The sequence below is a fragment of the Silurus aristotelis genome (assembly GCF_946808225.1).
Source record: "Silurus aristotelis genome assembly, chromosome: 24".
Classification (NCBI taxonomy): Eukaryota; Metazoa; Chordata; class Actinopteri; order Siluriformes; family Siluridae; genus Silurus; species Silurus aristotelis.
Genome location: NC_139597.1, coordinates 1,838,570 through 1,851,363, shown reverse-complemented (window position 1 = coordinate 1,851,363; position 12,794 = coordinate 1,838,570). Strand labels below are relative to the sequence as shown.

Genomic DNA, 12,794 nt, shown 5'->3' with positions numbered 1-12,794 from the left:
AGGTGTAATTAATATTTACATGAACATAACTGTGAATAGTTTCATTTCTCCCAGAATAGAACAGAAACTTCACCAGATGTTCAACTTCCTTCAGTCAAACTCACTGAAGCACAACACACACACTGAATCTGCAGCTAATCCCACTCTCTCATCACACTGATCATCACTATTAACTCCAATAAAAGAAACACACAACGTCCAAAACTCAGCTTTATTTCAGCAAAAACTACAGGAAGAGCAACAGGACAGTGAACAGAGTAAAGACAGAAATGCAGCGTTGTGTAGAATTGAAACTCTATTGTAGATGGATCAGAAGCAGCTCTATGTTAAACTCTAGCTTGGATCTATTCGCCTTCACACTGACTCTTTCTGAACGTGACTGGATGATCCACGTTGTTATGGGAGACCTTACAGATAAACTCCTCCCCCTTTTCCCAGAGGTCTTTGCTGAGGGTCAGGGTGCTGCTGAGGCTGTAACGGCCGTTCTTCTCTTCTTCTGCGCTGTTCAGAACGCCGGTCTTCACCACTGAGCCGTCCACCGTCCAGCTCACCAGCGCCCCCTGTGGAGAGTAGCCAGACAGCAGGCAGAGCAGCGAGGACGATCCCTCAGACAGCTGCAGAGGGGACGGAGGGAGCAGAGACACGGTGGGAGCAGCTGGAGAGGAGAAACACAAACACGTTCAGAAAGGTTTTATACGTTTAGACAGTGAGAAAAGCTCTTAGAGGGGAATTAAGTTTTAACTGCACACCAGAATCCATTTTCTTTCTGATTTCATGTTTCATTCACTTCTATTCAGGAACTGCATCTAAAACTGGGTTCCAACACTGAAACTCTCACTGAGTGAATTCTGTAAACGCTCTGAACTCCAATAGAGACAAAACTGGAAACTCTGCAGCAGCACAAATGTGTTCCAGCAGTAGGAGAACATTTCCTATTTCCTCTTTACATCGTGGAGCCACTAGAACTTTGTTCAGCTTTATTCTGGTGTCGAATCTCAATAATGTCTTTGTGTTCAAATAAAATAATAATAAAATTAATGATGTGCAAGAAATCAAACAAAAATCTCATTACTGCATCGTTCATATATAATGTATCATTTATAGACCTGACAGCAGCTGAATGTTCATACACATTTATTATGGATCCTTTATGATACTGTTATAAATTACTCATCAATCCTTCATGTGATGTCAATTTCAACTCTCATCATTTTAATCTACAGTTTATCTGAAGTTTATTTATTAAAGTAACTGATAAAGAGAATCAACTTTTACTTACTTTTCACCATGAGTTTGGAGCCTCCACCAAAAGTCCTCCACAGTGATACATTCTAATGAAACCGTCGTACAAAAACCTCAGCACACTGCAGCACACACACACACACACACACACACACACACACACACACACACACACACACACACATACTTTGCATTAGCAGTCCATGCTTCAGTGCTCTGTGAGTGTTTATAGTCCTGTGACTTGAACACTTCATGACTGAGAGCTGCTGCTCAGCAACTTCACCCACAGCAACCATGACTTTGATCAGCGTCTTCATCTGCACACTGGCCCTCTGGACTCAAGGTGAGAGTTTGAAATCAACTCACAGCCTCACACACTTCATTTCATACTAATTCTACACCACTTTACAGCATACAAACACAATCTATGTTTCTCTACAGGATCCAGAGGTCAGGTGACTGTGACTCAGACTCCTTCAGTGCAAACTGTTGTTCCAGGAAACACAGTCACCATCAACTGTAAAACCAGTAGCAGAGTGAATGATGGTAACTATCTCGCCTGGTACCTGCAGAAACCTGGAGAAGCTCCTAAACTCCTGATCTACTGGGCTAGAAGCTTACAGTCAGGAATTCCAGCTCGTTTCAGTGGCAGTGGATCGAATACTGACTTCACTCTGACCATCAGTGGAGTCCAGACTGAAGATGCAGGAGATTACTACTGTCAGAGTGTTCATTATATCAGTAGTAACTATGTGTTCACACAGTGTTAGAGCATCGTACAAAAACCTCGGTCAGTGAGAGTGTACAGAGAAGCACTGCTGCAGCTGGGAGAGACTGCAGGTGCTGAGGGGGAGGATGTGATACACACAATCACACACACTGTGGATGAGAGAAAACACACCACACTAACACACTAATACACACATCTGTAACACATCTGTAACAGGAGTCCATCTTTCACATCTGTAGATTTACAAACATTTCCTGATCTTTCTGATTTACTGCACAATAATTATCTTCATCCCATTTTACAGACTTATGGAAATATTTATTATATTTATATTTTGTTGTAAATATAATTTACTCAACATTTCTTTAGGATTATTGAATATTATCATAGAGTATATATTTAAAATAAAAAACATTAATATTTGTTAAATAAACTCGTTATAGAGCTAAAACTGACAAATAAGAGACAAGTCCCCCAGTGACGTCTACAGTTTTCACATCTTTCTTTGCTGGTCTGAGTTACTGAATTCATCCTTCTGATGTAAATGGATAAAACATTCTGTAAAACATTCTACCCTAGTGATCATGTAATGTTTCTGCCATTTTTGTTTCTCTTTTCATTAGTTTCCCTGTTTTTCCCCACCAGATGTCACCATTGTATCACTGTGTCCATAATTAGATTCCTTTTGTTTTTACCTGAGTCCTGGACCTCTGTTTGTATTGAAGTTCCCCTTTCGTCTGAGTTTCTTGCTTGATCGTATTGAAAGTTGTGTGGTACATTTCTAATGTTTGTTTTTCTGAGAATCCCACCCGATCTCAAGCTCCCAGTGTAAGTCCTCTGGGTTAGTTTGTTTGCTTAGCTTAGAGTTTTCCTTTTTCAACTTTAAAATTGTGAACATTTATTTTGCTCCGTTTGTTTGTTTGTCTTTGTCTTTGGGTTTACACACTTTCCCTGTGGCACACTGCCAGAGCTGCTGCCTCTCACACAGTCAAACTCAGTTTCAGCCTTCACCCAGACATCTGTAAACCAAGCAGAGGCACATACATGCTCATTCACTCTCCACTGTCCAATTGTTCACTCATCTACTAATTATAAAGCAGAGATTTACCTCTGAAATGGGACCAAAATGAATCATTATAAGCTAAAAATCGAATGAATAAAAATTGCTGTTTTTGTTTTTATATAGCACATTTCTCAAACCCAGTCTTTCTTTACATAAGAATATAAAACAATCTGTTACAAAAATAGAAAATGAAGAGAAGAGGGTGAAGTGTAGAGGGATGGAGCTATTCGATTTACAGACAGCAGTTATATCACTGAGTTAAGAGAATCCTGACTATAGATACTATAAACACTAAGTCTTGGTTGTTTTTTCACTGTTATTCTTAATGTAAAGCTGCTTTTTATTCAGGATCACCATCGTGCCATTTTAAATTGTAATTGGCTTAATGCTATTTAATCTTCTTCTTTAAAAAAAAATATTCTAAAACATTTTTTAAATAGCCTACATTTAAATTTTCGCTTTACAGACATCAGTGACGAGTGATGAGATTGATATTTACATGAACATATCACCGGAATATCATCATGTAGAGTAATAAAATAATAAAGAAGAAGAGCAAAGTATTTGGATAAGCATCACATCATGGTGTATTTTACTCAAACAGAGTGTTTTACAGAAACAACAACAATTCTAGTTACAGGTGTTAATATTTTACACTGTAACTGATACATTTCATTCTTGTCTTTCAAATAAATCAATCTGCATTTTACTCCTGATGTATTTGTGAGTGTGTTTTCTTTTGTAGAGCAGGAGTTTTGCCTCATAAGAGCTGTTTTGTCTTGTTTTTTGTACTTTTTATATTCTCAGTGTGAACAGTTTGTTCTGGGCTGTAAATCATCATCAGACATAATTTGTCTTTTCTCTCTAGATAAAGATCTTTGAGGATTGTCGAATTTGTATCATTTTAGAATTAGGACCACAGTGTCAACCATGTAGAGTCCACATTATGAAGTCTAAATTGTTTCATAGACATCAATTGAATTACAAAGTTTTTAGAGACGAGGCTGTTCTCTGTTTGTCCACTAGGGGGCAAAAGTGAGCAACAATCTCAGCACTATAAACACCACCACGCTGATACAGAACAATACAACTGACTGTGCATTCAATCTGCTGATTTATTTTTTCAAGTTCACTCATGTTTTTTTTCACATAAGGTACCATTTGTTATCATTATACTCTTTAACCTTGTGGTTGTTTTTGAGGCTCTAAATTATTCTTTTACTTGTAAGTGGCCTACATTTAAATTCTCATTTTGCAGAGAACCAAAAGTGGTAGCAGAGGTGTAATTAATATTTACATGAATGTGACTGTGAATAGTTTCATTTCTCCCAGAATAGAACAGAAACTTCACCAGATGTTCAACTTCCTTCAGTCAAACTCACTGAAGCACAACACACACACTGAATCTGCAGCTAATCCCACTCTCTCATCACACTGATCATCACTATTAACTCCAATAAAAGAAACACACAACGTCCAAAACTCAGCTTTATTTCAGCAAAAACTACAGGAAGAGCAACAGGACAGTGAACAGAGTAAAGACAGAAATGCAGCGTTGTGTAGAATTGAAACTCTATTGTAGATGGATCAGAAGCAGCTCAATGTTAAACTCTAGCTTGGATCTATTCGCCTTCACACTGACTCTTTCTGAACGTGACTGGATGATCCACGTTGTTATGGGAGACCTTACAGATAAACTCCTCCCCCTTTTCCCAGAGGTCTTTGCTGAGGGTCAGGGTGCTGCTGAGGCTGTAACGGCCGTTCTTCTCCTCTTCTGCGCTGTTCAGAACGCCGGTCTTCACCACTGAGCCGTCCACCGTCCAGCTCACCAGCGCCCCCTGTGGAGAGTAGCCAGACAGCAGGCAGAGCAGCGAGGACGATCCCTCAGACAGCTGCAGAGGGGACGGAGGGAGCAGAGACACGGTGGGAGCAGCTGGAGAGGAGAAACACAAAGACGTTCAGAAAGGTTTTATACGTTTAGACAGTGAGAAAAGCTCTTAGAGGGGAATTAAGTTTTAACTGCACACCAGAATCCATTTTCTTTCTGATTTCATGTTTCATTCACTTCTATTCAGGAACTGCATCTAAAACTGGGTTCCAACACTAAAACTCTCACTGAGTGAATTCTGTAAACGCTCTGAACTCCAATAGAGACAAAACTGGAAACTCTGCAGCAGCACAAATGTGTTCCAGCAGTAGGAGAACATTTCCTATTTCCTCTTTACATCGTGGAGCCACTAGAACTTTGTTCAGCTTTATTCTGGTGTCGAATCTCAATAATGTCTTTGTGTTCAAATAAAATAATAATGAAATTAATCATGTGCAAGAAATCGAACAAATATCATTACTGCATCGTTCATATATAATGTATCATTTATAGACCTGACAGCAGCTGAATGTTCATACACATTTATTATGGATCCTTTATGATACTGTTATAAATTACTCATCAATCCTTCATGTGATGTCAATTTCAACTCTCATCATTTTAATCTACAGTTTATCTGAAGTTTATTCATTAAAGTAACTGATAAAGAGAATCAACTTTTACTTACTTTTCACCATGAGTTTGGAGCCTCCACCAAAAGTCCTCCACAGTGATACATTCTAATGAAACCGTCGTACAAAAACCTCATCACACTGCAGTACACACACACACACACACACACACACACACACACACACACACACACACACACACACACACACACACACACACACACTTTGCATTAGCAGTCCATGCTTCAGTGCTCTGTGAGTGTTTATAGTCCTGTGACTTGAACACTTCATGACTGAGAGCTGCTGCTCAGCAACTTCACCCACAGCAACCATGACTTTGATCAGCGTCTTCATCTGCACACTGGCCCTCTGGACTCAAGGTGAGAGTTTGAAATCAACTCACAGCCTCACACACTTCATTTCATACTAATTCTACACCACTTTACAGCATACAAACACAATCTATGTTTCTCTACAGGATCCAGAGGTCAGGTGACTGTGACTCAGACTCCTTCAGTGCAAACTGTTGTTCCAGGAAACACAGTCACCATCAACTGTAAAACCAGTAGCAGTGTGCATGGTGGTAACTATCTCGCCTGGTACCTGCAGAAACCTGGAGAAGCTCCTAAACTCCTGATCTACTTGGCTAGAAGCTTACAGTCAGGAATTCCAGCTCGTTTCAGTGGCAGTGGATCGAATACTGACTTCACTCTGACCATCAGTGGAGTCCAGACTGAAGATGCAGGAGATTACTACTGTCAGAGTGTTCATTATATCAGTAGTAACTATGTGTTCACACAGTGTTAGAGCATCGTACAAAAACCTCGGTCAGTGAGAGTGTACAGAGAAGCACTGCTGCAGCTGGGAGAGACTGCAGGTGCTGAGGGGGAGGATGTGATACACACAATCACACACACTGTGGATGAGAGAAAACACACCACACTAACACACTAATACACACATCTGTAACACATCTGTAACAGGAGTCCATCTTTCACATCTGTAGATTTACAAACATTTCCTGATCTTTCTGATTTACTGCACAATAATTATCTTCATCCCATTTTACAGACTTATGGAAATATTTATTATATTTATATTTTGTTGTAAATATAATTTACTCAACATTTCTTTAGGATTATTGAATATTATCATAGAGTATATATTTAAAATAAAAAACATTAATATTTGTTAAATAAACTCGTTATAGAGCTAAAACTGACAAATAAGAGACAAGTCCCCCAGTGACGTCTACAGTTTTCACATCTTTCTTTGCTGGTCTGAGTTACTGAATTCATCCTTCTGATGTAAATGGATAAAACATTCTGTAAAACATTCTACCCTAGTGATCATGTAATGTTTCTGCCATTTTTGTTTCTCTTTTCATTAGTTTCCCTGTTTTTCCCCACCAGATGTCACCATTGTATCACTGTGTCCATAATTAGATTCCTTTTGTTTTTACCTGAGTCCTGGACCTCTGTTTGTATTGAAGTTCCCCTTTCGTCTGAGTTTCTTGCTTGATCGTATTGAAAGTTGTGTGGTACATTTCTAATGTTTGTTTTTCTGAGAATCCCACCCGATCTCAAGCTCCCAGTGTAAGTCCTCTGGGTTAGTTTGTTTGCTTAGCTTAGAGTTTTCCTTTTTCAACTTTAAAATTGTGAACATTTATTTTGCTCCGTTTGTTTGTTTGTCTTTGTCTTTGGGTTTACACACTTTCCCTGTGGCACACTGCCAGAGCTGCTGCCTCTCACACAGTCAAACTCAGTTTCAGCCTTCACCCAGACATCTGTAAACCAAGCAGAGGCACATACATGCTCATTCACTCTCCACTGTCCAATTGTTCACTCATCTACTAATTATAAAGCAGAGATTTACCTCTGAAATGGGACCAAAATGAATCATTATAAGCTAAAAATCGAATGAATAAAAATTGCTGTTTTTGTTTTTATATAGCACATTTCTCAAACCCAGTCTTTCTTTACATAAGAATATAAAACAATCTGTTACAAAAATAGAAAATGAAGAGAAGAGGGTGAAGTGTAGAGGGATGGAGCTATTCGATTTACAGACAGCAGTTATATCACTGAGTTAAGAGAATCCTGACTATAGATACTATAAACACTAAGTCTTGGTTGTTTTTTCACTGTTATTCTTAATGTAAAGCTGCTTTTTATTCAGGATCACCATCGTGCCATTTTAAATTGTAATTGGCTTAATGCTATTTAATCTTCTTCTTTAAAAAAAAATATTCTAAAACATTTTTTAAATAGCCTACATTTAAATTTTCGCTTTACAGACATCAGTGACGAGTGATGAGATTGAGATTTACATGAACATATCACCGGAATATCATCATGTAGAGTAATAAAATAATAAAGAAGAAGAGCAAAGTATTTGGATAAGCATCACATCATGGTGTATTTTACTCAAACAGAGTGTTTTACAGAAACAACAACAATTCTAGTTACAGGTGTTAATATTTTACACTGTAACTGATACATTTCATTCTTGTCTTTCAAATAAATCAATCTGCATTTTACTCCTGATGTATTTGTGAGTGTGTTTTCTTTTGTAGAGCAGGAGTTTTGCCTCATAAGAGCTGTTTTGTCTTGTTTTTTGTACTTTTTATATTCTCAGTGTGAACAGTTTGTTCTGGGCTGTAAATCATCATCAGACATAATTTGTCTTTTCTCTCTAGATAAAGATCTTTGAGGATTGTCGAATTTGTATCATTTTAGAATTAGGACCACAGTGTCAACCATGTAGAGTCCACATTATGAAGTCTAAATTGTTTCATAGACATCAATTGAATTACAAAGTTTTTAGAGACGAGGCTGTTCTCTGTTTGTCCACTAGGGGGCAAAAGTGAGCAACAATCTCAGCACTATAAACACCACCACGCTGATACAGAACAATACAACTGACTGTGCATTCAATCTGCTGATTTATTTTTTCAAGTTCACTCATGTTTTTTTTCACATAAGGTACCATTTGTTATCATCATACTCTTTAACCTTGTGGTTGTTTTTGAGGCTCTAAATTATTCTTTTACTTGTAAGTGGCCTACATTTAAATTCTCATTTTGCAGAGAACCAAAAGTGGTAGCAGAGGTGTAATTAATATTTACATGAATGTGACTGTGAATAGTTTCATTTCTCCCAGAATAGAACAGAAACTTCACCAGATGTTCAACTTCCTTCAGTCAAACTCACTGAAGCACAACACACACACTGAATCTGCAGCTAATCCCACTCTCTCATCACACTGATCATCACTATTAACTCCAATAAAAGAAACACACAACGTCCAAAACTCAGCTTTATTTCAGCAAAAACTACAGGAAGAGCAACAGGACAGTGAACAGAGTAAAGACAGAAATGCAGCGTTGTGTAGAATTGAAACTCTATTGTAGATGGATCAGAAGCAGCTCAATGTTAAACTCTAGCTTGGATCTATTCGCCTTCACACTGACTCTTTCTGAACGTGACTGGATGATCCACGTTGTTATGGGAGACCTTACAGATAAACTCCTCCCCCTTTTCCCAGAGGTCTTTGCTGAGGGTCAGGGTGCTGCTGAGGCTGTAACGGCCGTTCTTCTCCTCTTCTGCGCTGTTCAGAACGCCGGTCTTCACCACTGAGCCGTCCACCGTCCAGCTCACCAGCGCCCCCTGTGGAGAGTAGCCAGACAGCAGGCAGAGCAGCGAGGACGATCCCTCAGACAGCTGCAGAGGGGACGGAGGGAGCAGAGACACGGTGGGAGCAGCTGGAGAGGAGAAACACAAAGACGTTCAGAAAGGTTTTATACGTTTAGACAGTGAGAAAAGCTCTTAGAGGGGAATTAAGTTTTAACTGCACACCAGAATCCATTTTCTTTCTGATTTCATGTTTCATTCACTTCTATTCAGGAACTGCATCTAAAACTGGGTTCCAACACTAAAACTCTCACTGAGTGAATTCTGTAAACGCTCTGAACTCCAATAGAGACAAAACTGGAAACTCTGCAGCAGCACAAATGTGTTCCAGCAGTAGGAGAACATTTCCTATTTCCTCTTTACATCGTGGAGCCACTAGAACTTTGTTCAGCTTTATTCTGGTGTCGAATCTCAATAATGTCTTTGTGTTCAAATAAAATAATAATGAAATTAATCATGTGCAAGAAATCGAACAAATATCATTACTGCATCGTTCATATATAATGTATCATTTATAGACCTGACAGCAGCTGAATGTTCATACACATTTATTATGGATCCTTTATGATACTGTTATAAATTACTCATCAATCCTTCATGTGATGTCAATTTCAACTCTCATCATTTTAATCTACAGTTTATCTGAAGTTTATTCATTAAAGTAACTGATAAAGAGAATCAACTTTTACTTACTTTTCACCATGAGTTTGGAGCCTCCACCAAAAGTCCTCCACAGTGATACATTCTAATGAAACCGTCGTACAAAAACCTCATCACACTGCAGTACACACACACACACACACACACACACACACACACACACACACACACACACACACACACACACACACACACACACACACTTTGCATTAGCAGTCCATGCTTCAGTGCTCTGTGAGTGTTTATAGTCCTGTGACTTGAACACTTCATGACTGAGAGCTGCTGCTCAGCAACTTCACCCACAGCAACCATGACTTTGATCAGCGTCTTCATCTGCACACTGGCCCTCTGGACTCAAGGTGAGAGTTTGAAATCAACTCACAGCCTCACACACTTCATTTCATACTAATTCTACACCACTTTACAGCATACAAACACAATCTATGTTTCTCTACAGGATCCAGAGGTCAGGTGACTGTGACTCAGACTCCTTCAGTGCAAACTGTTGTTCCAGGAAACACAGTCACCATCAACTGTAAAACCAGTAGCAGTGTGCATGGTGGTAACTATCTCGCCTGGTACCTGCAGAAACCTGGAGAAGCTCCTAAACTCCTGATCTACTTGGCTAGAAGCTTACAGTCAGGAATTCCAGCTCGTTTCAGTGGCAGTGGATCGAATACTGACTTCACTCTGACCATCAGTGGAGTCCAGACTGAAGATGCAGGAGATTACTACTGTCAGAGTGACCATACTGGTGGTGTGTTCACACAGTGTTAGAGCATCGTACAAAAACCTCGGTCAGTGAGAGTGTACAGAGAAGCACTGCTGCAGCTGGGAGAGACTGCAGGTGCTGAGGGGGAGGATGTGATACACACAATCACACACACTGTGGATGAGAGAAAACACAACACACTAACACACTAATACACACATCTGTAACACATCTGTAACAGGAGTCCACCTTTCACATCTGTAGATTTACAAACATTTCCTGATCTTTCTGATTTACTGCACAATAATTATCTTCATCCCATTTTACAGACTTATGGAAATATTTATTATATTTATATTTTGTTGTAAATATAATTTACTCAACATTTCTTTATGATTCTTCTTCTTCTTTCGGCTGCTCCCATTAGGGGGCGCCACAGTGGATCATCCGTCTCCATACCCCCCTGTCCTCTACATCTGCCTGTTTCACACCAACTACCTGCATGTCTTCCCTCACCACATCCATAAACCTCCTCCTTGGTCTTCATCTTTTCCTCCTTCCTGGTGTCTCCATCCTCAGCATTCTCCTACTGATATACCCCATGTCCCTCCTCTGCACATGTCCAAACCATCTCAATCTCACCTCCCTCACCTTGTCTCCAAAACGTCCTACATGCACTGTCCCTCTAATAAACTCATTTCTAATCCTGTCCATCATCATCACTCCCAACAAACATCTCAACATCTTCAGCTCTGCTACCTCCAGCTCCACCTCCTGTCTTTTACTCAATGCCACTGTCTCTAATCCATACAACATCTCAGGTCTCACCACAGTCCTATAAACTTTCCCTTTCATTCTCACAGATACTCTTCTATCACAAATCACTCCTGCTATCACTCTTCTCCACCCACTCCACCCTGCCTGCACTCTTTTCTTCACTTCTCTAACACACTCTCCATTACTTTGCACTGTTGACCCCAGGTACCTGAACTCCTCCACCTTCTCCACCTCTTCTCCCTGCAACCGCATCACTCCACTGCCCTCCCTCTCATTCACACACATGTACTCTGTCTTACTCCTACTGACTTTTATTCCTCTTTTCTCCAGCGCATATCTCCACCTCTCCAGGCTCTTCTCAACCTGCTCCCTACTCTCACAACAAATCACAATATCATCCACAAACATCATAGTCCACGGAGACTCCTGTCTGACCTCATCCTTCAACCTGTCCATCACCACTGCAAACAGGAAAGGGTTCAGGGCCGATCCTTGATGCAGTCCAACCTTCACCTTGAACCAGTCTGTCGTTCCTACTGCACACTTCCACAATAATCATGAACATTTCTTTATGATTATTAAACATTATTATAGAGGTAATATTTTATTATAAAAACATTAATATTCATTTAATAGACACATTATAGAGCTGAGACTGATATTTAACTGAACATTTCTTAATTTATTAACAAACCATTAGATCATCATTCATTCAGTTTAATTCTCACATCAGTATAAAACACAGAATTAATAAAAGTGTAAAAATACATTTCTAAATTCTTTTTTTTTTTTTTACTTACAGTTTACAGTTATTATTTTATAAAGATTAAGCTGAATTAAAGTGCAGATTTGGTAAAAGTAATAAAAATAAATAAAATATGACACTGTATGTCACTCCTATGAAAGGGACGTCACAGACAGGAAACATTTACATCAGAAGGATGAACTCAGTAACTCAGAATGGGAAGTAGGAGCTCAGTGGGTAAAACTCAGGGTTACTGTTTAGAAGGTCAGGGGATCAGACCCCAGTATCATTAAGCTGCCACTTTTGGGCCCTTAAACAAGGCCCTTAACCCTCTGTGTTCCAGGGCTGCTGTATCATGGCTGATCCTGCACTCGGACAAGTAAAAAAGTCACATGTACATTACAAAAGAGAGACCAAAAAGTCTCAGAAATAAAACAGGAATTTTGCCTCGTAAGAGCTGTTTTGTGTTGTTTTTTGTACTTTTTATATTCTCAGTGTGTACAGTTTGTACATAGGGCTGTAAATCATCATTAGACATAAGTTTTATTTTCTCTCTAGATAAAGATCTTCTAGGAATTTCTAATTTTTATCATTTTAGAATTAGGACCACAGTGTCAATCATGTAAAGTCCACATTATGAAGTCTGAATTGTTTCATGGACATCAATTGAATTA

The 12,794-nt window shown here is 39.2% G+C and overlaps 6 gene segments (V, D, J or C); 3 read left to right on the top strand and 3 right to left on the bottom strand.

Moving 5' to 3' along the window:
* Window positions 1–197: 197 nt before the first annotated feature.
* On the bottom strand, window positions 198–1,376 carry LOC310718769 (immunoglobulin kappa constant-like). The segment is given in 2 exons: window positions 1,280–1,376; window positions 198–655 (listed from the first exon to the last, which is right to left on the bottom strand).
* Window positions 1,377–1,453: 77 nt separating this feature from the next.
* On the top strand, window positions 1,454–2,292 carry LOC310718764 (immunoglobulin kappa variable 4-1-like). The segment is given in 2 exons: window positions 1,454–1,585; window positions 1,684–2,292.
* A 2,218-nt stretch (window positions 2,293–4,510) lies between these two features.
* LOC310719339 (immunoglobulin kappa constant-like) lies at window positions 4,511–5,730 on the bottom strand. The segment is given in 2 exons: window positions 5,591–5,730; window positions 4,511–4,968 (listed from the first exon to the last, which is right to left on the bottom strand).
* Window positions 5,731–5,782: 52 nt separating this feature from the next.
* LOC310719338 (Ig kappa chain V region 120-like) lies at window positions 5,783–6,610 on the top strand. The segment is given in 2 exons: window positions 5,783–5,914; window positions 6,013–6,610.
* A 2,229-nt stretch (window positions 6,611–8,839) lies between these two features.
* On the bottom strand, window positions 8,840–10,070 carry LOC310718770 (immunoglobulin kappa constant-like). The segment is given in 2 exons: window positions 9,920–10,070; window positions 8,840–9,297 (listed from the first exon to the last, which is right to left on the bottom strand).
* Window positions 10,071–10,113: 43 nt separating this feature from the next.
* LOC310718766 (Ig kappa chain V region K29-213-like) lies at window positions 10,114–10,977 on the top strand. The segment is given in 2 exons: window positions 10,114–10,245; window positions 10,344–10,977.
* The last annotated feature ends 1,817 nt before the right edge of the window (window positions 10,978–12,794 follow it).